Source organism: Lissotriton helveticus, chromosome 1_1 (assembly GCF_964261635.1).
Source record: "Lissotriton helveticus chromosome 1_1, aLisHel1.1, whole genome shotgun sequence".
NCBI classification, from domain to species: Eukaryota; Metazoa; Chordata; class Amphibia; order Caudata; family Salamandridae; genus Lissotriton; species Lissotriton helveticus.
The window spans coordinates 1406820373-1406842896 of NC_136057.1; the positions used below are offsets into that span (position 1 = coordinate 1406820373).

The window sequence follows — 22524 nt, forward strand, 5'->3', positions numbered from 1 at the left end:
TGTGATTGCAACATGCACTGACGTAAACTTGCTCCGATTACTCCTTACTGTGTTTCACTATGGCTGACACTATTGCGGATGGGGGGACATCGCATACACCTAGACTAAAAGCTATCACCTGGAACGTTCGTGGCCTGAATGGCCACCGCAAAGTCAGGAAGGTCCTCAGCTATTCACAGCGCCAGCATATAGACGTTGCCCTGCTCCAAGAGACGCAGCTCCCTACACACAGTCACATGCTCAGATGCAGAGGGCTTGAGGGTAATATATCAGCAGCAGGGTTTACCTCCAGCTCCAGAGGGGTTCTGACATGGATGAACCCCAAGTCCAAATTGCAGATACAAACACTGAAGCCTGACGCAGAAGGCAGATATGCTATCTCTAGATCTCACGGCCCTACCGTGGAATTCACTGTAGTCAACACCTATGGCCCCAACTTTGATTCACCAGAGTTCTATAAGACCCTTGCTGCCGAGGTTAAGAGATTGGACCAGACAAACTTGGTACTATGGGGGGGGAGACTTCAACCTCTCTATGAACCCGACTCTGGATAGATCATCCGGCCCTACTCGTAGGCCCGCTGCTGCTGCTCTGGAGCTGCAGAGCGCTATGACTTGCCTGGGATTGGAGGACGTATGGCGCTCACGAAATCCCCAACAGGGTGGGTACATGCACTATTCAGCCTATCACAATGTCCACACTAGGATAGACTACTGGATTGCTTCCTCCTCCCATCTAGACAGAATAAGAGACTGCAAAGTTCTGCCCAGAACACTATCTGATCACTCACCGGTGCTGCTGGAACTACGCATACCAGGCAAATCTATACCACCATTCACGTGGAGGTTCCCGCCTAATTCTCTGCTCGACCCGGTGTTTAGGGCAGAGCTGGCAGAGGCTATAGATGTTTTTTTCAAAAATAACATAGGCTCGGTGGAGAGCTTCCAGATGGTTTGGGAGGCCTTCAAGGTCTATATCCGAGGGGTCGCGACATCTAAGCACTCGGGCATACTCAAGACCATTCGCGGAGGCTGGCGGACCTTGAGGTACCACTAGGTAGGCTGGAACGCAGACAGTGTAATCTTGCAGATGATACTGTGAGTGAAGAGATTAAAACTCTGCTAACGGAATATCATGAAGAGGCAGACAGGGAGGTCAGACATATGAGCAAATATTCCACAGCTAGAGTGTATGGCGAGGGGGAACGGCCGAGTGCGGTTCTGGCCAACCTCATGAAGGGTGCAAGACGGCGCCAGCATATCACGGTGGTGAATACCGCCGAGGGAGAATCAGTCACAGACGAAAGAGACATAGCTGACGTCTTTAAAGGATACTATTCGGATCTGTACTCCTCTAAGAGTGGTGATATGGAGGAGGAAATTAACGACTACCTAGATCATATCGATATCCCCACACTGTCTAACTCTGACAGGGAATTCCTCATGCATCCTATTGAAAAGGATGAAATCCTAGAGGCGCTGGCTAGCATGAAGTCGGGTAGTGCACCGGGAGCTGATGGGCTCATGGCGGCATTCTACAACACTTTTAAGGATCAACTACTCCCGCACCTGTCGACACTTTTCGATGATATATGCGTGGAGGGCAGCATGCCACAGTCAATGAGGGAGGCACTCTTGGTAGCTATACTAAAGCCGGGAAAGCCCAATGATGAGTGCAGCTCATATAGGCCCTTGTCACTGCTGAACGTTGACACCAAACTGTTTGCCAAGGTCCTAGCCATCCGCCTGGCGCTACTTGCTGAGGATCTGGTCGCCCCAGAGCAGGCAGGATTTATCCCAGGCAGGAACCTATTTTACAATATACGCACGGTCCTGGGCGCGATTCAATATGTAAGACCAGATAGGAAAGCACTGGCCGTATTCCTAGATATCGAAAAGGCCTTTGACTCAGTAGAGTGGCCTTTCATGCGTATAGTACTGCAGCGTATGGGCCTAGGGCAGCCGTTCCTACAGATGTTAGGGGCATTATATCATGACCCGAGGGCTCGGCTACGAATGGGAGACCTGGTCACGGACTCCTTCCCCATTTGTAGAGGGACTAGGCAGGGATGCCCCCTCTCGCCCCTTCTATATGCCCGGGCTATAAGATCATAGTGTCAATGTACGCAGACGACACCCTGCTGTATATACGCGACCCAGACACAAACCTTTCTTCGGTGCTCAGGGAGGTGGTCCGATATGGAGCGCTCTCTGGCTTGAGGGTCAACTGGACCAAATCGCTGGCTTTTCCACTAACACCGACCACGCAGCCAACACCAATGGAATACCCTCTTCAATGGACCACAGATTCGGTCCGCTACCTGGGGATTCAGTTGCACACAGACGCAGAAATCCTCTTTAGAGCCAACTATGGTACTGCCGTTAGCAAGCTAGTAGATGATGTGATTAACTGGAGCAAACTCCCTCTGTCCTTGATGGGACGCATATCAATAATGAAAATGGTAGTGCTCCCCAGATTTCTGTTTCTGTTCACAGCTATTCCGATGGTCCTCCCCAAATCGTTCTTTGTACGGCTGCAACAACAGATGACCAAGCTAGCTTGGGCGGGCGGACAACCACGTGTCCGTTGGACGACACTCACTATGCCATATCACATGGGGGGGCTTGGTGCCCCGGACCTGGAGGCATACTACCGAGTAGCTCAGGCGTCGCACCTACACACCTGGCTGCATGGGGACCAGAAAATACCGCATGTCCGCATGGAAACTCTCTTTGCAAGTCTTCGAACACTTGATCGCAGAACAGGCCTACTGGACTCTATAACAGCCACTAATCATGCATGGCATAGCCTCTTGCAGATGCAAAACGGTGCAATGCTATATTCACCGGAGATGCCAGTAGACTGGCCAGATGGCTAACCCCGCTCAGGGAAAAGGGAGTAGTCACTGCTTTACAAAAACTGAACATAAACCCGGCGGGAGATCTATTCGCCGAAGGGGTCGCAAAGACATGGGAACAGTCACTGGGCACCAGCGACACGCCCCCACCCCTGACACGATTCCAGTTCCACAGGGTGTGCAGCGCTATGGGCGACCTGTTGGGTAGGGACATGGCGGAGCCCCCTGAGGTCCCAGAGCTTACACACATCATTAAAACTGCTGCTCCCCGGAAACTGCTGTCCAACCTATACAAACTGACACAAGCGAGCTCGTGACAATCATACAACAAGGCGGGATTGGCATGGCAGACTTACTTGGACACCGTACTAGACGATGATTCATGGCGATACTGCTGCACTAGCACTAAGAAAATATCACTCAATGGCAGGCTGGTCCACTTCAAATTTCTCAATAGAGTGTCCTATACCCCAGCCCGACTCTGCAGGTATGGCTTGAGGGATTCGGCTCGATGCGAGAGGTGTACTGCTCCAGAAGCTGACTTCCTACATCTCGCCTGGCAGTGCCCTGGCGTCTGGGATTTTTGGAACAAGATATTTGCTGACATTAGCAAGCTGACGGAGGTTGCAATAGCGCCTGATCCACTGATGGCACTCTTGGGGTACACTAAAAAATTGCAGAGGGCGATTAGACGTCTGGTAGACATGGGCTTACTTGTGGCCCGTCGGGTGCTGGCTTGTTGCTGGATGAGAGGACCGTTGCCAACACCAAAACGCTGGGCTCACGACATGCTCTACTGCTGCACTCAATCTGAAAATTATGGGGAGCTGTTGCCCCCTGCGAGTAGACCTAAGAACTTTTGGGGCTTGTACCAAACCTACTTGGCAAGCAAAGAGGGACCCGAGATGGCTGCACAGTGAAAATATGCGGGGTGGTCTACAGGAGAGAGTGGCTGGGATAGAACTCAAAGATGCTCCATAGTATTGCTGTTGCGTGATGTGCAGAATGTCTCTTACCAGAAGTATGATTTACAGACGTAGTGCAACGCCGCCTGCTCTATTACGGGTTGTTGGCTAAATGGCTGTGTACACACCTTTTAGAAGGATGCATTACTACCGTGCAGGCAGACGAAGGCAGTATTGTCAGATTGGAGGGAGGGGGGATTTTGAGCGGGATTATGGTTTTATATTGATGTTCTCAATGCAAACACAATAAAGACATTTAACAAAAAAAAAGTATCACCATGTGTAGGGCGAATGCATTTCGGCTTCTTCTCTGCCTTTTTCAGCGCCAATGGTGTAAACAGGATGCGGGCACCATCAAAGATTTAAATATCATACCCCATCCTAATAGCTGTCAATAAGCTCCGCCCCACAAAAGACGAAAGTTCGTACAGGTGCAAATTCAACATGTAAGACGCCAAGTGGGCCAGTACTACAAGTCCCAGAATACTGTGTGTTTTTCTGGTGAAAATGCGGGGGTAGTTGAAAACAGTTAGCGGGGAATTGAACACCTTGTTGCTCCAACGCCGATGCCTCCTCTGCTCTCCAGACTGCACCAACCCCGAGTCCCGGTGTTCCAATCAGCAGGGACAAGTCTGGGAATCCATCTCGCCCGGCGTGAAGTCAAGTGACTCCAACACTGCCTCTTCTCCTCCCGAGTCCAGGGGTGGGCCCGGCCCTCCCAGTCACCTGGAAACCAACACACACCACCGAAGCAGAAGCCAGCGTGACCAGGGCCAACTTGCGATGTGGGGGCATCTTGAAGCGCGACTCTGGCACTCGCGCTGACAATGTGCAAAGAACCTCCTCATATATATATATATATATATATATATATATATATATATATATATATATATATATATATATATATTTATATATATATCAAACCACAATCCTGCAGTACACATATACAGCTGCTTTTGCTCTCAGTCACATATAAGGCATTGACAGTTGCTGGATGTATATATATATCCCACAACAAAGGGTAGCCCCAAGGAGAGACGCCACAGGCAGGTAAGTTTTGTTCATTTTTACTTCTCTTCTGCAGCTTGCAAACAGATTAACAGCATGACTGGCAGCGCTTCGTTAAGATAGCCAAACGCGTTTCAGGAATCACCCTTCCTTTCTTCAGTGGCTCGAATGCTATGAACAACAAAGCAGGATATCTAGCGCACGTGTATTTAAAGTACCTGCCCCAGTGGGCGTGGCCGCATGGCCTTCTGGTTCTCGTAGTACGCCAAGGTTTTCACCAAGTGGGTCTGCCTTGTGTGCACAAAATATAAGCAAAGTTCAAACTCCAGTGGGTTGGTGACAGTCAATGCTAAAAAGTCGGTCCTGCTTTTTAACTGCCGAAACACGAACATAATGACAGCACAGGGATGGCGCCGTCATACTGCCTCCCCAGTGCCGACTCCTCTTTGGTTTCTGCACAGGCCCGCCAAACAGCAGTGGGCATCTCTCCGCGGCTGGCAAAGCTGCTAAAATTCCACAACAAAGGGTAGCCCCAAGGAGAGACGCCACAGGCAGGTAAGTTTCGTTCGTTTTTATTTCTCTTCTGCAGCTTGCAAACAGATTAACAGCATGACTGGCAGTGCTTCGTTAAGATAGCCAAACGCGTTTCAGGAATCACCCTTCCTTTCTTCAGTGGCTCGAATGCTATGAACAACAAAGCAGGATATCTAGCGCACATGTATTTAAAGTACCTGCCAAGTGGGCGTGGTCGCATGGCCTTCTGCTTCTCGTAGTACGCCAAGGTTTTCACCAAGTGAGTCTGCCTTGTGTGCACAAAATATAAGCAAAGTTCAAACCCCAGTGGGTTGGTGACAGTCAATGCTGAAAAGTCTGTCCTGCTTTTTCACTGCCGAAACACGAACATAATGACAGCACAGGGATGGCGCCGTCATACTGCCTCCCCAGTGCCGACTCCTCTTTGGTTTCTGCACAGGCCCGCCAAACAGCAGTGGTCGTCTCTCCGCGGCTGGCAAAGCAGCTAAAATTCCACAACAAAGGGTAGCCCCAAGGAGAGACACCACAGGCAGGTAAGTTTCGTTCGTTTTTATTTCTCTTCTGCAGCTTGCAAACAGATTAACAGCATGACTGGCAGCGCTTCGTTAAGATAGCCAAATGCGTTTCAGGAATCACCCTTCCTTTCTTCAGTGGCTCGAATGCTATGAACAACAAAGCAGGATATCTAGCGCACGTCTATTTAAAGTACCTGCCCCAGTGGGCGTGGCCGCATGGCCTTCTGGTTCTCGTAGTACGCCAAGGTTTTCACCAAGTGGGTCTGCCTTGTGTGCACAAAATATAAGCAAAGTTCAAACCCCAGTGGGTTGATGACAGTCAATGCTGAAAAGTCTGTCCTGCTTTTTAACTGCCGAAACACGAACATAATGACAGCACAGGGATGGCGTCGTCATACTGCCTCCCCAGTGCCGACTCCTCTTTGGTTTCTGCACAGGCCCGCCAAACAGCAGTGGGCGTCTCTCCTTTCTGGAAAACATTCACAATCTGTAAGTCGCCTCTGAAGAAAGGAAGGAGCCTTGAAACGCGTCAGGCGCTATGAATCTTTACTGGAATGCATATGCTGGTTCATCTGTTTAAATAAACCTCTCGATTTTCATTTGCTGTCGTGTGCTTCCTCAAAAGCTTCTGGGCCTCTGCAAACATAAATTAACACGGCATCCCCTGTCGTGGAGGAATGCACCATCACGAAGGAGAGAGGCTGCTGGTGGGAACTGTGTCCACGCCTGTTGCAGCACAGCAAATGAAGGAAAAAAGGAAAAAATTATCAGCTCTGCACTCTGGGCCCCACTGAGGTAAATAATGGATTTTAAAAGTGTGAAGGTTTGAACAGAACCTACCCAAGGGAATGACTGGTATGCTTTTTCTTTTTTAACACCCCCTTACCCCACCCACCCCCACCCCCCACCCGCCACCCTTAATCCGTGCCGGCTGCCACAGTGCCTGTGCATCTCACAAAGGGTTTGACATTGGTCTTATGTGACCCCGAACAAGCTTGGGCCAGCACATGGAAGTAGGGGATGTCTGACACCTCAGTGGGGTGGAAACCCCTAGAAGCTTCCTTCACTTCAAAGTGGGCTCCAGTTATAAATGTTGGACCTCAGATCCCAACTGTTTAGGACACTTCTGGACCTGTGGACTCTGCTAGGAAGAAGGGCTGCTGCGCTGCTGAGCTGCTGAAAGGACTGCCAATCAGCTGACCTGCTGCCCTCTTGCCTGGATAAGAAGGACTGGACCTGCATCTCTAAACCAAGGACCCCAGAGTGACTCAAAGGGATAGTTGGCTAGCCTCCTAATCAGAATCCTATGGGACAGAATAGGATTCCAACAACCTTGAACCAAGCAGCTGGGCTGTAACATCCATTAGTCTTGCCCTCCTAAGTGGTGCCACCCCAGTCTTGGACCCTTGGAAGTGGGCCTTAAGGTGCTCTGCCAGCCCATCTGTGGATTCAGCAGAACAAACCCATCTTCTCTGCGGCACGGTGCATCTCCCGCTGATCAGGCACATTGCCTTTGCTGCTCGATGCTTCGCCCTCTGAACCAACACATCAAGTCTACTGTGCAGACTTCTCCAATGCAAGGACTTTGTATTACCCATTGTAGCTCATCAGCACGGCTGCTGCATGTCACATCTACACGCATGGGTATCGCATCACCCAACACAGCCTATCACAACCACCACAGTGTGACGCATCTTCACTCAAGGATATCGTATTGCACTTCACAGCTCCCCAGAGCTGCTGATGTGCGATGCATCTCCTCGCCTGGGCCTGACATCACCTCTGCTGCATGAAGCATCCTCGATGCAGGAAGCAGCATTTCTTAGCAACTAGGACTAATGAATTGTGTTCCGCTGTTTTAAGTGGGTCCCTCTAGCCGGTTCGCACTCTATTGCAGTGTGCCTGAACTCGTGATTTTGTCCCGGTCTGGCGTGACCAGATAACCACAGTTTATTCTTGGTGCTTTTTGGCGCTACTTTCACTTGAATCTTTAAAATTGCATATCTCCGATTCTACAGATTGTATTTTTGCTGTTTCAGTCTTAATTTACTTATTACAATTTACTCTGTTTTTCTAAATTGGTGTGGGATTTTCCTTGTGTTGTGTTTTCACCTTATTACCGTTTGGAGTGCAGCATAAATACTTCACACATTGCCTCTAAGTAAAGCAAGATTGCTCTTTGCCAAACTACGAAAGGGTCGGTCACAGGTTAATTTGGAAGTTGCTAGCGACATCACACTGGCAAGGATTGTGGTTGCCGCTTGAGTAGAGTTTCACTCCCTTCAACCAGTAACCAAATTTCTTAAATTCTTGCAGTCCGTACAGGTGCTGGAGTTGTGATCTGACACCAAAGACCAAATTCAAACTAAGTGGGGATCTGTCACAGACATTTGCCTGTGACAGGCAACACAAGTCTTAAAACCGACAGGTTTCTTCTAGACATAGCCATAAAAGTGGTAGAAAAAAGGCACACTAGTTGAAGTGTTGACAAAAATGTAGAAAAAAAACAGTCAAAAAATGACTTGGGGGGCACAATCTGGACCCGTTTTGATGGCTCACAAAAGAAGGAACTGAGGTCAGCGTGCTGGGGTGGAACCTATATAGGCGCCACCCATGTCACTTACGGTGTGGACGATGCCGACGTGGAGTCGAGCGACGCCACCTACTGATGCGCAAGGGGACTTCATAGAAAAAAATTCTGGAACCAGTCTAATGACAGAGGATGATAAGGAATCAGTGTTGTTGTTTTTTTTTGTCAACTCTTTTTTATTGGCATTTTTATCATCGTCATTTTCAATAACACATTGTACGCATCATGCACAACAAACATTTATCCCAGTGTTCTGCTATCAGTACACCGACATCACCATTCGCTAGTTAGACGCTACTATATTGTGGCATATGCGTCAGGCGACTGAGTCCCGGGCCTTCGTGCATGGCCATAGTTTGTGCAAGTCTTTGCGTCTCCTCTCCACACGGAGTGCCATGTCCTGTAAACATAACTCAGTTGCAACCAAAACATTTGCAATAAACAGTGATAACAAGATGCGGCTGTGTCATCTGGGTACAAAACAAATCAATCCCCCTTTTCTCCTTCCCGAGGTCCCCCTCCCCCCCTTCCAGTCAGTACATGCATAGTTATTCTCTCATCTTGTCCAACCGGCTTCCCGCACCCCCCACTCCACTGCCCTCCGCTCTTGGCACTTATGTGTTCCCCCTGTCTATTGCACCCTCGCCGCGCTCCGGCTGTGGGCTCCCATCTGCGCGCTGTTGTCAGCACTGCTGCTGCCATTGCTGCTGTTAGTGATGGCCTCTGTGCGCCCCTCACCACGGTTAGCCATTCCGCCGTCTATACTCTCAGCCCCTTCCTCAGCCGTGTCAGTCCCTATTGCCTGCAGGGTCTTGAGCATGTCCTCCCAACAGTCCGCCATGGGTTCTTTGCGGAGTCCTACCGTTTCCTCTCTCTTAATAGCGGTCCACTCCGCGTGGCCCCACGAGAACAGGGAGAGGGTCCACGCCTGCACACTGGGTGGTTCCCCTGCTTTCCACCGCTTTGTCAGGAGTCTCACCGCCGTGACGATCCCCAGGTCCAGAAAGCGGGACAACACTTTGGTAGTTGGAGACCGCTTAAAATGGTGCAAGAGAAATTCCGGCCAGTCACAAGGGATTTCGCGGCCAGTGCATTGCACAAGCCGGGCATGTATCTCCCTCCAGTAATCTCTAAGCCGCGGGCAGCGCCACAGTAGGTGAAGGAGGTCCGCAGCGAGCTCGCCGCACCGGGGGCAAGATGCGTCCACCCTATGAAAATATTTATTGATTAAAGCCGGAGTGAGGTAGGCCCTGTGGACGATATATACCTGGATCTGGCGAAAGCGCATGTTTCTGGGTATGCGCATCGGACTTTTGAGTATCCGTTCCCATTATTTGTCCGCCAGTGGCCTCCCCATATCCCGCTCCCACTTCCCGCGAAGGGGGGGCCAGGTCCAGCTCTGTGTGCAAGCGTAGGGACGCAGCAAACCATTTAATGAGGTGTCTGCTCCTACCCATGACATGAAGGTACTGTATCACCAGATGCTGCGCTGGCTCCTCCGTTATGTCACCCCATCTCATCGCCATCCGGGCTGTGAGCGATCTATGCATTAGGAATCCCCCAGGGGGAAGCCCAGCCTCTGCAACCAGCGACTCGAAGGGGATCAGGGCTCCATCTAGGTATAGGTCGCCCAACGTCTGCACCTCCGCCATTTGCCACTGTTCAAGCATGCGACGTGTGAGAACGCCTTCGCCCCCCGGAGAGCCCTCCAGCGGCACCGCAGGCGCGTACGGAAGCACTTTCCTCGTGAGGTAGAGTGCCCTACGAAAGCACTTGTATGCCACCCCTAGCAGGAGCGGGGTAGGTTTGGCCCTGTCCGCCAATGGGTGAAACAGTGCAGTGATCCTTTCCAAGGTATAAGGCGGCTCCCTTGTGGCAGTGTCCTCTCTGCCCCTGTCCGCCAACCAGCGTGCAATCCATTGGAGCTGCGCTGCCAGATAGTAATGCTCAAAGCAGTGGGCAGCCAGGCCACTCTTGTCTGTGGGGAGAAATAGCTTCCCCAGGGCCAGTCGGTGTCTGGACACGCCCCACACAAAGTCACGCAGGATCCCATTGAGCCTGGAGAAGAAAGCCGCGGGCACGAACAGCGGCAGATTCGTGAAATAGTATAGGAGGCGAGGAAGCATCACCATTTTGGTCAAAGCGACCCTGCCCGTGGTTGTCAGGGGAAGCGTGGACCAGAAGCCCATCTACGCCTTGAGCGCCGTAACCGCTCTGCCTAAGTTTCCGTCCATCAGGCCTGCCGGCCGTCGGTATATCTGGATCCCCAGGTATTTGAACGTATCCGCGCGCCATTGCACTCTTGTGCCGTGCAGGCTGTACTCTGGATCTCGCGCCTCGCTATTGAAGGCGTAAAGGCAGGACTTACCCGCATTAACTCGGAGCCCCGAGAGGTCGGCAAATCGGCTCAGTAGTGGGGTAAGCTGGTCCGGCATACTATTCACATCTCTGACAAAGACCAAGAGGTCGTCCGCATACAGGAACACCTGATGCACGCCATCGCCCAACGGAATCCCATCAGCTAGCAGTTGCCTCATGGTTGCCGCCAGAGGCTCAATGGCTAGCGCAAAGAGCAGCGGCGACAGAGGGCAACCCTGTCGGGTGCCTCTGCCTATCGTCACCTCCTCCGAGACGTATGGCCCCAGTCGAACGCGGACCACAGGGTTCCGGTACAGAAGCCCCACCATCTCCAGGAAGCCTCTGTCCAGCTTGTATGCCTCCAACACCGCTCGGAGGTACCCCCACTCAAGACTATCGAAGGCCCTTTCCAGGTCTAGTATCAGGCACCCTGCTCTAGGCCACACCATCGCCGCCTCCGTCGCCACTCAAAAATACCTTCTAATGTTCAGGGATGTGGACCTCGCCGGCACAAAACCGTTCTGGTCCGGATGGACCAGATGTGGGACTAATGGCGCCAGTCGCTCAGCAAGCATCTTGGCCAATATTTTATAGTCCGTATTGAGCATCGCCAGTGGGCGATATGAGCCCATGGACAGTGGGTCTCTATCAGGCTTGGACAGGGACACTAAAAACGCTTCTCTCAACGAGGGCGGAAGTCTGCCCTCAGTTATCGACTCCTGATACATCTGGAGCAGTAATGGTGACAGGACTTCTCTGTTCGCCATGTAGTATTCAGCCGGTAGGCCGTCTGGCCCCGGCGTTTTCCCGGTCGCCAATGCTTGAATCGCGTCACCAACCTCTTCAAGCGTAAGCGGGGCACCGAGTTCCTCCCTCTGTGCGTCGGTGACCTTGGGTAATGTAACCAACCCTAAGAAGTCAACCACCGCATTGACCCGGCCGGTGCCTCGGGCTTTGTAAAGGCCCCGGTAGTGCTCAGTGAACGCTTGGTGTATTTCGCGCTGTGTGTGTACCACAGTACCGTCATCCAAGCGAATGGCGCCAATCGGCGTCTTGCGCTCCGTGGCCTGTACCAGCCAGGCTAGCAAGGGACCTGCTCTGTCTGCTTTCGCGATGTTCCACGCGGTCCCTATGCAGTGTCCCCGTATGGTTGCCTTATGGGCATCCCACTCCACCCTAGTGTCACTCGCTGTGCCGCCGTGTTCCTCAAAGTAGGAGAGAATGGAGCTACTCAGGGATGATCTGAACTCCGTATCTTCTAGCGCAGCCGCCTGCAGTCGCCATGTGGGCACCGGGGATCTATCAGCCACCCAGCTAATTTGGAAGAACAGGGGGTTATGGTCCGAATGCGTCCTGCCTAAGTGTTCCGACTTGGTTATGAGCGGGAGCAGTGACTGGGAGCCTACTATCCTATCTAGTCGAACATGTAGGCCATGCACCGGCGAGTAGTAGGAGTAGATTTTGTCTGTGGGATGTTGTGTACGCCAGAGGTCTTGGATGCCCCAGTGAGTCAGCCAGTCTCTAAGGGGCTGCGCCAATGAGGTCGCTGCCGCTGCGCGCAGGGGCGGGTATGATCGGTCCAATTGCGTGTCCAGCACCATATTATAGTCACCCCTGATTAACCAAGGCAGGCCCGCATACTGCTGAAGGACATGATTTAAAGACGCCAGGAAGGCAGGCTGCTCCGTGTTAGGGGCGTAAATGGAGCCCAGCAACAGTTCTTGCCCGTTGAGCCTCCCCCTCACAAATGTGTATCGCCCTTCGCGTCTACCTGCGTGTCTATGTGTGCGAAGGGGACACCTGCCTTCACCCAGATCAGAGTGCCTTGTGCATGCGCTGAATAGGCCGTGCCATATATTTGTCCCCTCCATCGCCTGCGAAGCCTCTCTAACTCCACTCTAGACATGTGTGTTTCTTGGAGGAGTGCAATCCCTGTGCGGTGGCGCTGCATATACGCAAAAACAGAGTATCGTTTCGACGGGGTGTGCATGCCTCGGATATTCCAAGTCATGATGTTAGTGCACGCCATGAACGGTGGTGTGACGCGCTCGCCCGGGGGGGCTGGGGGCCTATCTTGTGGGGCCTGGGGGTGGGCCCTCGGTCAGGAGGCGCTGAGTGCCGCATCTGGAACATATGAACTGAAGCTAACTTCATAACTTTATGGGCGTACCCCCAACAGAGAGTGCGTCCAGACTGATCAACCAAACTATTACCTAGCGTAATGCGAGCGCAATGTGTGTGCGCTTGGGGAACGCGCAGTCAGTAGTGTTATCTGTGGCTCCCTCCACAAGGCCCGTCCCTGTTGAGATGTGGTCAGTTGTCCCCAACAGTAGAGTGTGTCGGCTTGTACGAGTCCCCCACAAGCAGCGGCTCGCGCGTGTGTGTAGTGTCTCATGGCCGAACGGGAAGCACAGCTGTGTGTCCGCAGTGCGTCAGCATGTTCAAGTACTGTGTCGGCATACGTGGGCTACCCCAGGGGGGCAGCGTTGTCCAACAATGTGCTATATCAGGTAGTCAAAGGATATAGTGGAATTTGCACAGATCACCAGTGTGCAGTAAACCAATGTGGGGTCCACAGCTGTCACACAATGTAGTCCGCTGTCTGGGGCGTCACCTCCGTCTGTAGAGCGTCGTCTGACACTATCGTGGATGGCGAGGAGGATCCGCTAGCTGCGGCACCATTTTGCTGTCCATGTTCTGGTCTGTCATGTCCTATCCCCGCTCCCAGTGTCGCGACCGCCTCCAGTGCCTCCTGCCGCTCCTGCCTAATTTTCTCCGGGCTGGGTGCCGCCTGTCCCAGTCTCGCTCCCCGACCGGCCCCCCTCTTCCTTCTCCGTCTCCTGGAGCGCTGCACCTGCCATCCGCCGCCCTCTGGGGCCTCCGGTCGCGTCCCCGACCACTGCCCGGACTCCTCCAGCCAGTCCCAGACTTCCGCCGGGGTGTCAAAGAAGCGCGTGCCCTCCTTCGCGACCACACGCAGCCGTGATGGGAAGAGCAGTGAATAGGGGAGTTCCAGGTCCCTGAGTTGTTTCTTCACTGCCATGTAGGACCCCCTTCTCTTCTGGGTCGCTGCGGTGTAGTCCGGGAAGAGCATTACACGACTGTTGCCCACCTGGAGATCGCCCATCTTCCGAGTCTCTCGGAGTACCGCATCCCGGTCTCTGTAGTTGAGGAGCTTGAAGAGGAACGGGCGGGGTCGAGCTCCCGCCCTCCGGGCTTGTGCGGGCACCCTGTGCGACCTTTCCACCACGAACTGCGGGGACAGCACTCCTGTCGGCAGGATTGTCCTCAGCCACGCCTCCGTGTACCTCTCAGGTGCTGTCCCTTCCTCTCCTTCCGGCAGGCCCACCATTCTGACGTTGTTGCGCCGAGAGCGCCCTTCCGCGTCCTCGGCACGGTCTTCTAGTTCATGGACCCTATCCATCAGATCTTGCAGAGCCGCGGCGTGACTACGTACCACCGGTTGTTTCTCCTGTACCGCCTGGCGCTGTTCTGTGACGGTCTCCACCAGCTTACGGTGGCTCGCGTGCAGCAGGGTGAAGTCCGATGTCACCTTATCTATCCGTCCCTCTAGTGACGACTTGGTTTGCTCTAGGGTCGTTCCAATGTGCTCCACCGCCGCCAAAACTGAGTCCATCTTGGCCGCCAGTGCAGCCGCTGGGTCCAGGGCCATCCTCCTCTGGTCCTGCGTCGTGTCGGGCTGTCGCAGTTGCGCCTTGTCCATGAGCCTGCCCATAGCAAGTTGCTGCGCTGTGGGCATCCACCCTCACGGCCACTCACTGTCAGCCGCCACAGACGGGCGCTTGTCCCCGGGGAGCGAGGTCCGTCTCCGTACCAGCCAGTAGTGGGTCGCTCTGCAGTCACACTCCCGGCCGTCTGTAGGCGGCCGCGCGTATCGTCCGCAAATTGCCTCTCCGTCGCTTCCCAAGGATTGCTGCCTGCAGTCGCCAAAGGGGTCCCGGGCTTATGCAGCTAGGCAGGACTAATGGGCACCAGTCCAGCAGCAAGGGCCCTACCCACTACGCAATAGGCAAGGCCACACAGAGGCAGTTATGGCTGGTCTGTAGAAGGCCTCTGCTATGGGCAGCTGCAGCGGCCTGTCCAGGGCCCCTCCCAGGCCAGCCCCCCACTCTGCAGTAGCCAAGGAAGTCCCGGGGCAGCAGGCCAAGTAGGCTCCTCTGCTCGGTAGTGCTCTGAGTCCGAGGGTCGGCGCGCTGCAGGTGGAGGGGGGGCGGGCCTCACCGAGGGGGGGCCGTGTCTCCGGGGGACCTCACAGCGCGGGGCCCCAAAGTGGTGCCCGCGTATCACCGCCACCTGAACCACACAGGGTAGCGCTGGTCACACCCCCTCGCCAGCCGCCTCCAGCTCCCTCAGCCCAACTCGCCTGTCACGTCCGTTGCGGCAAGGCGCCTCTTATCTCCTCCGCATGGATCCGGACCTGCTCCCGTCCTCCCTCCGTCTAAGGGCCCCAGTAGCCCGCGGCCGCCGCTCGCTGCACTTCAGCTCCGCTCCCCGCAGACACCAAGTAGTGGGCTCCTCACCCCACAGCACGGAACTTCAGGCTCCACAACAGTGAAGTCTGCGCCCCCGCCGCACCGTCCAGGCGGCTACAAGATGGCGGCTCGCCCTCCAGTCCCGCACAGTGGCGCCGCAGGGCTCCGCCGCTCAGCGCACCGGCGATAGCGCGGCTATCAGGTCAGACGCCTCTCACAGGGGCCCCGGCAGCACCTCCTCGGTCCTTCTCTGTGTCTCCGGTCACCGTCAGACGCCACTCACGCCGTCGGAGGCGGGCCCCGGCCTCTCCGGGTCCCGACCTATCTTCGCGCCTTCTCCCCGGCCGTCCGCTGCTCCTTTCCCTCGGCGATTTCTCGGCTCCCCGGTCTCGCCACACGGCTCCTGCAGCACCGGAGGGGTCCCCAGGCGATCCCGTAATCACTCCGCTGGTCGCCGACACACTCGCTGCACACTTCCCGGGGCAGTACAGGATAAATTAGGGCCTCGCTAGCGGAGCTCTAGCAAGTTACGCCCGCCATGCTGCCTGGCTGGCCACGCCCCCCGAATCAGTGTTGTTTTATTTCTAAAAAACAATGTGAGATTTTAGATTATAGTGTATCACTTTGACTTTCTGTCCATACAACTGCTGTCATATGGCTTATACTTTCCCAGTAAAAACTGTGCAGTTGTTGGACAACATAAATGTCAGGATTGTACAAGACTGATTCCATGCACACACTCAGGATATGTTGACCTGTAGTCCTGCTAACTCACAGGACACCTTCTGTACCCTAACCCTGACCATGTAACAAATGGAATGAGCAACCTGAGAACTTGACAACCCTGACTCTCCAAAGAAATCATGGTAACAGATCTAGAAACCTTTTGTTTGGTTACTCATGCATAACCAAAGAGATACACCAGAAATACTCAGCTAGGCGAAACAATATGTACTGAAGCATTTTGATTCTTGTATAAGAATTGTGCACTGTGATAATCACTAGAAGGAAACAGAGAGTATGCGCTTGCATATTTGTACTGTTGTATAGTATCTCCTACCTAGCGCTCCCTAAACTAGTGTCTAGGGTGGGTGAATCTCTCAAATCCCTGTAAGGTGATTTAACTCCCCATTACCTGCGGGTAGGTGTTATCATCAGGACGCCTGTCTTGGTGGACAGCTGGGCAGCGTCCCTCGCAGAGGTAAACAGGAATCAGCTGGGCAGGAATTCCGGCATGGGCGAGACCTCTCAGAGCCAGTGAAATGCTACTCTGCCTTAACAAAAGATTAATATTGTTTATGTAATAAACAGCAGTCATGTTACCAAGCCAAAGACCATTCAGGCCACTATTGTTTTTGCTATTGTGATAGCTCTGTTGCAGAACGAGCAAAACAAATAACAGTTTGCATAATTAACTTTGCCCTTATACAAAATGCTCAAGGTATTTTTTATCTTTATTTATAACATCTGTTTACTGGGTACATGAAAACATTAAAAAAATAGAGGCATCACAGTAGGTACAATTGAACCTAGTGAATATATCCAATCCATTCATTATGATCCCGCTCTAGACAGGAAAATTCTCAGTATCACAATATCCCTTCATCTTGACGTACATTAATGGTAGCATTTCTAGTAATGTCTGTCGCTGAGGACATTACCATAGGAGCAGCACATGGACTACCTCTATACACATTCCACTGGCCCCAAATCATCTCCCACTTACAGGGGCAACCACGACTTTCGTAGACCACCTTTTCCGCCACCAATCACCAGTTCATATCTCATTTCCAGTCTCTGACTACTGGTGCGGACATTGCCCCTCATGGGCAGGCTATATTTCATGACAAAGGTTACCCAAATCTGTTCCATGCAGCCCAAATCTGTAGCCTCCCACACATTTAGGAGGCACCATTTCACCAAAGGAGTCAAATCACCACCACAAACATTATTCATACAAGCTACCACGGTTCCCCAAAAGGCCTGAATCTTTGGCCAATCCCAGATTATATAGAAAAAAGTACCCAGGCTGGGTCAGGTTTCCTACCCATCTTGACCATGGTGTTACAGGGTATATAATCTCTATGTAATATCTTAAATTGGACAAGTGAAAACCTTGTTCTGATTGTAACCTTTTTAGGGAAGGCTAAGGCCAGTCCTCGTCTGCTAGGTCTCCCAGATCTGCCTCACAGCAACTTCGTAACTAAAGGAGCGATTCTGGTGATGAATTCATTTTCTATACGGCTGGGAGATCACTTTATGGCTCATTTAATAGTCTAACAAATCTATCTTCCAGTTGTGATGATTCATCAAGGTCTTCCCCCCTGGTGATCTCTGCCCGTAGGTCATGTCTGACCAGGAGGCAGCAAAAGGTTTTTGTGACAGCAAGGTCATATTCTCTCTATAATTTAGAGAACCGCATTACCGCCCAGACCAGAAACCCCCAACCTAGGATATATCTATCAAGTCCTATTTATCACACCAGGTCCCAACATGCCTAGTTTCTTAGAGTACCACAGTTGGCCCAGGGCCTGTAAATTATTATTTTTTTTTTTATTGAGCAAGTTCATAATACATATATCAGTAAAAACAGAGCAATCAATTCATATATATTAAATCACACTAATAGTTATTGCCCATAAGAGACATCATAAGTTACAGAAAGGTAACAACAAAGGAAGATCAAATCAAAAGAGCAATATCATAACATAGTAAGAATATACAATTCATAGTTCTATCTAACGAGTAGCGTTAGGACCTCTTTTATTTTCATACTAATTAGTAATAGGAGCCCAAATCTGGGCACCAAGAATTCTAGATTTTCTTCCTCTAGTTTTGTAAATAGCTTGCTCCTGTTTGTAAATCCCCAGAAGCCGGCTTAACCACATTTGGAAGGTAGGTACTTCAGGATCTTTCCAGCGAGCAGCCAGTATGATTCGAAGCACTGCCATGCCTATAAAAACAGACATTAATTCTTCATTACTATACCCCAAAGAGTCATCATGACCTAAAACATATACAGTCAATGAGGCTCTCAATTTGTGCCCAAAAAATTCTGCCCAATATTCGAAGATCATCTTCTTTATTAAATCTAATTTGGGGCACTCAGCAAACATATGCGTTAGATTCGCTAGAGGCTGGCCACATCTTGGGCATTGATCATTAGACCGTAGGCCCCAGGTATATAACTTTGAAGGCGTAAAATAGAGATCATAAATTGTTCTGTAATACTGGGCCTTGAGGTTAGAAGCTAAAAATAATTTGGAGGACATGATCAGAGAAGTGTCGATATCTACATTTGGGTTATCTAATTTTGTTGCCCATCCTCTCTCAACACTCTCCAGATCATCACTAAGATTTTTAATCAGCATCTCATATAAAGTCCCTATCCTAGTGGCCTGCCTGTCAATAATTTCAAAAAAAGGGATACTTTCTAATTTAATTTTTGGTGAGCAGTGTCGAATACTAGTATACACTTGGATATATTTTAGGTAATCAGTAGGGGGGATCGAGAACTTTTGCTGTAGGCCCTCAAATGAGGCAGTCACTCCATGGCCAACGAAATCACTCAAGGTGACAATCCCTGATTTCTCCCATTTTCGAGAGGTGCTATCGTTAAGATATGCTGGTAGGATCGCGCTATGCCAGAGAGGGGTATATTTGGTAAATTTTGGTATTGCTAGGTATTTAGATGCATATTTCCAGATCTTCCATGCATCAATAATAACCTTAAATTTGATCTTTTTAAAGTAGGACGGTTCTACCTGCCGTAATAGCATCCCTCTTGCTTCATCTCCTAATATCAGTTCATAGATGGAAGGTATATATTGATCTATTATGGGACCAAAGTTAGGTTTAGTGTTAAATAAGGGGGCCATTTGTTGAAGGAGAGTTGCCCATAGATATAATGTCAAATTTGGAATGGCTAACCCTCCCCTGTGCTGTGGTAATGTCAGAAATGGCAACGCTCTCCTGATCTTCCCATAGTTCCATATAAATGTACACATAGAGGAATCTAAAACTTTAATAATATTGTCCTCGACCATTAGCGGGATCGCTCGAAATAAATATAGAATTTTTGGGAATGTATTCATTTTGAGATAATTCCCCTTACCTATTATTGACAAATGCAAGTTATTTACTCTAATGAGATCCTTTTTAATTTTCTTAACCAGCGGGTCATAATTAAGTTGGTTGATTTCTGTAACATCAGGTGATATACATACCCCTAGGTATGTAGCCTGTTTGACTCTATAAGGGCTCTCAAATAAGGTATTTCCTGTGCATAACACTGTAGTTTTATCACTATTCAGGGAGTACCCTGAATAGGAGCCAAATGTCTGGGTGGTTTGCTCTATCTCTTGAATTGCCTCAGCGGGGTTAGATGTTAATACCGTCACGTCATCGGCATAGGCTAAAATTTTAGTGTTAAATATACCAACTTTCACCGGTTCTATTAGTGTAGAGGTAAGTAGTTTTAATATTAGAGGGTTAATGTAGAGGGCGAACAATATTGGGGAGCACGGGCACCCCTGTCTAGTGCCCCTTTGGATATTAATAAACTCTGACTCGATACCGCCTATGGTGAGTTTGGCCTTAGGATCTACATAGAGTGCTTTGATAGATTTAATAAGACCCTCTCCAAAGTTATTTAATTCCAAAACACCCCACAGGAACTGCCAAGACACTCGATCAAAGGCCTTCTCGGCATCAAGCAGGATCATTGACATTGTTCCCCCCGTGGCTCCCATGATGTCAAAAAGGGAAATGGCTCTCCGGGTATGATCTATCGTACCCTTACCGGGAATAAAGCCATGTTGCCACGGGGAGACCAGATGTTCAATGACCCAGCTGAGCCGGTTAGCGAGAATCTTGGCATAAAGTTTCGAATCAGAGTTTATAAGCGATATAGGGCGGTATGAGGATGGAAGCTCAGGAGGCTTTCCTTTTTTGGGGAAGATGGCTATATTTGTGTTTTTCCATGATTCAGGTGGTATACCATGATATTGGACTCCAAGAAACAAATCTAATAAATAGGGCAATATCTGCTTCCCAAGTATTTTATAAAGGTCCAACGGGATTTTGTCTGGGCCGGCAGCTTTCCCATTAGCTAGCTCTAGAAGTGCCAGTTCAACTTCGGTAATTGAGATTTCCTTATCAAGATCTTCTTTAACTAAGTCATCAATTGTCCTAGTTAACTCCGCGTGTAATAGCCAATTAGTTAGACATTTTTTCTTATCTGTTACCAGTTTTTGGTAGTAGCATTGGAAAGCCCCTGCAATATCCGCAGATGAGGTGTATTTCTGCCCCTCAGACTCAATAGTTTGTATAGTATTATGAGATTGTTTCTGTCGTGTACGAAGAGCAACTTTTTCCCCACTCTCATAGATGTTTCTTTGATTTACCTGGAAAGTCTCAGCTGCTTTTTGTGTTAAGGCACTGTTAATCTCTGTTTTAGGACTAATATTTTCCGCAAGGTACTCTGACTTTCTTCCCCACGATGTATCTGGGTGGCGTGTTGTGCCTCTAAACTTGCTAACTCCAAATTAAGTTGTTGGTTTACATTATCCTGGTTCTTTTTGCGTTTAGCAACAAAGGCAATGGTCTCTCCCCTTAAAGCTGCTTTAAAGCAGTCCCAGACCACAAGTCTGGGGGCGCTATACTGATTATATTAAAAAAATTCCTTTTATGAGTTATATACTCAGTGTTCACCAGGAGCTTTCGATCAAATGACCACTGATAGTAGGGTCTCTTTTAGCTGGTAATATCAAAAGTAAAAATAAGCGCATTGTGGTCTGATAATGTTTTGGGAGACTTAGCTATCGTTGACATAGTAGCGTTTTCCATAGATACCATAATATAATCAATCCTGACATACTTATTGTGGGGAAAGGAAAACTATGTATAACCGGGGTCATTCCCGTTCTTCAAATCCCAAACATCAATTAAGTTATGGCTATCCATAAGTTGTCTTACTGCCCTATAAACCTTAGGTTTACGCCCTTTATAATTCTGATATGATTGACTATTCAGTGTAGCGCCCAACACTACATTAAAATCTCCGCAAATAATTAATGAGCCTGTCCAAGATGCCAGTTCTAACTCAAGGTCTTGAAATATCTGGGGGTCGTCTACATTTGACCCATAGACCGAGCAGATGGTAATACCTAGGTCAAGTTGTACTATAACCCATCAACCGTGGGGATCGACTAATCTACGCCTAGGTTGGCCCAAGAAGGTTTTTGCTAAGATAGCAACCCCACGTGTTTTGGACGTTTGCGTTGTTGTAGCAAGGATATTATAGCCAGGTATCTTTAGCAGCTCTTTATCTCCCACCGAAATGTGGGTCTCCTGCAAGCACAGGACATCATAGGAGTCTTGACGAATTGTCTGATATAATTGTACCCTTTTAGCCCTATCATTCAGACCTGCGATGTTCCAACAACAGAGTTTTAACTTCCTCATCGTACACATTCAGCGCTCATACCAGCAGTACCACTGTAGAACATTATTCGCCTAAGTAAACATACCCACAATTTAAATTTCAACTTTATTACCACTAATTGGACATTATTTGTTACAAACTTTATAATGTCTCTTAAGTATTTGAGCTTGCTCTTTTTATTTTTTTGCACTCCTCCCCCCCACCCCCCTAACTCAACCCCCCTCAACCCACAAAAAAAGGCAATAAGACTCTGTTAGAGTCTGTAGTGATGGAGAAATGTTCCCTAACCAGTGCGCAGCAGTGTTAAATAATGAAAAAGAAAACATCCAAAAGAAAAACATTACAATGCAGAAACGAGAAGGAACCAAAGAACAACAATCCAGGAAAAACGAGGAAGGCAAAAATGAGAAAGAGAGGGGACAGGGAGGGCAGGGAGGATGGATAGAAAGAAAAAAAAGAAGATAATAAAGGGACATACTCTTCAACATTGGTCTTTGAGACTATGTCCTATAATATCATATCATATAATCATATAATCACATAATACGATATAATATAATATATATATATACATAATCATGTAATCATATAATATAGTGTCCCATATACCTACTCCATTAATCTACCCACAAGGCTTTTCCATTTTAAGTAATGGTCAGGGTAACCTTGTTATTTTATCGGACATAATCTGTATAGATGAATCTAAATATCCATCCAGCCAATAATAAGATGGAAAAATAAAATAACAATGCTATC

At 49.8% G+C, this 22524-nt stretch overlaps 1 protein-coding gene across 50 annotated transcripts in view; it reads right to left on the reverse strand.

Moving 5' to 3' along the window:
* The window catches only part of NFIX (nuclear factor I X), a 5476577-nt gene that overhangs the window by 5068104 nt on the left and 385949 nt on the right, over positions 1-22524 (reverse strand). For 45 of the 50 annotated variants that reach the window (XM_078684524.1, XM_078684487.1, XM_078684525.1 and 42 more), the window contains one exon: positions 16459-16597. The exons of 1 other annotated variant lie outside the window; for it this stretch is intronic. The gene's annotated coding sequence lies outside the window, so the exon portion shown is untranslated. The remainder of the gene's footprint in view (positions 1-16458; positions 16598-22524) is intronic. 4 more of the 50 variants (XM_078684527.1, XM_078684494.1, XM_078684457.1 and 1 more) reach the window with 1 other exon arrangement.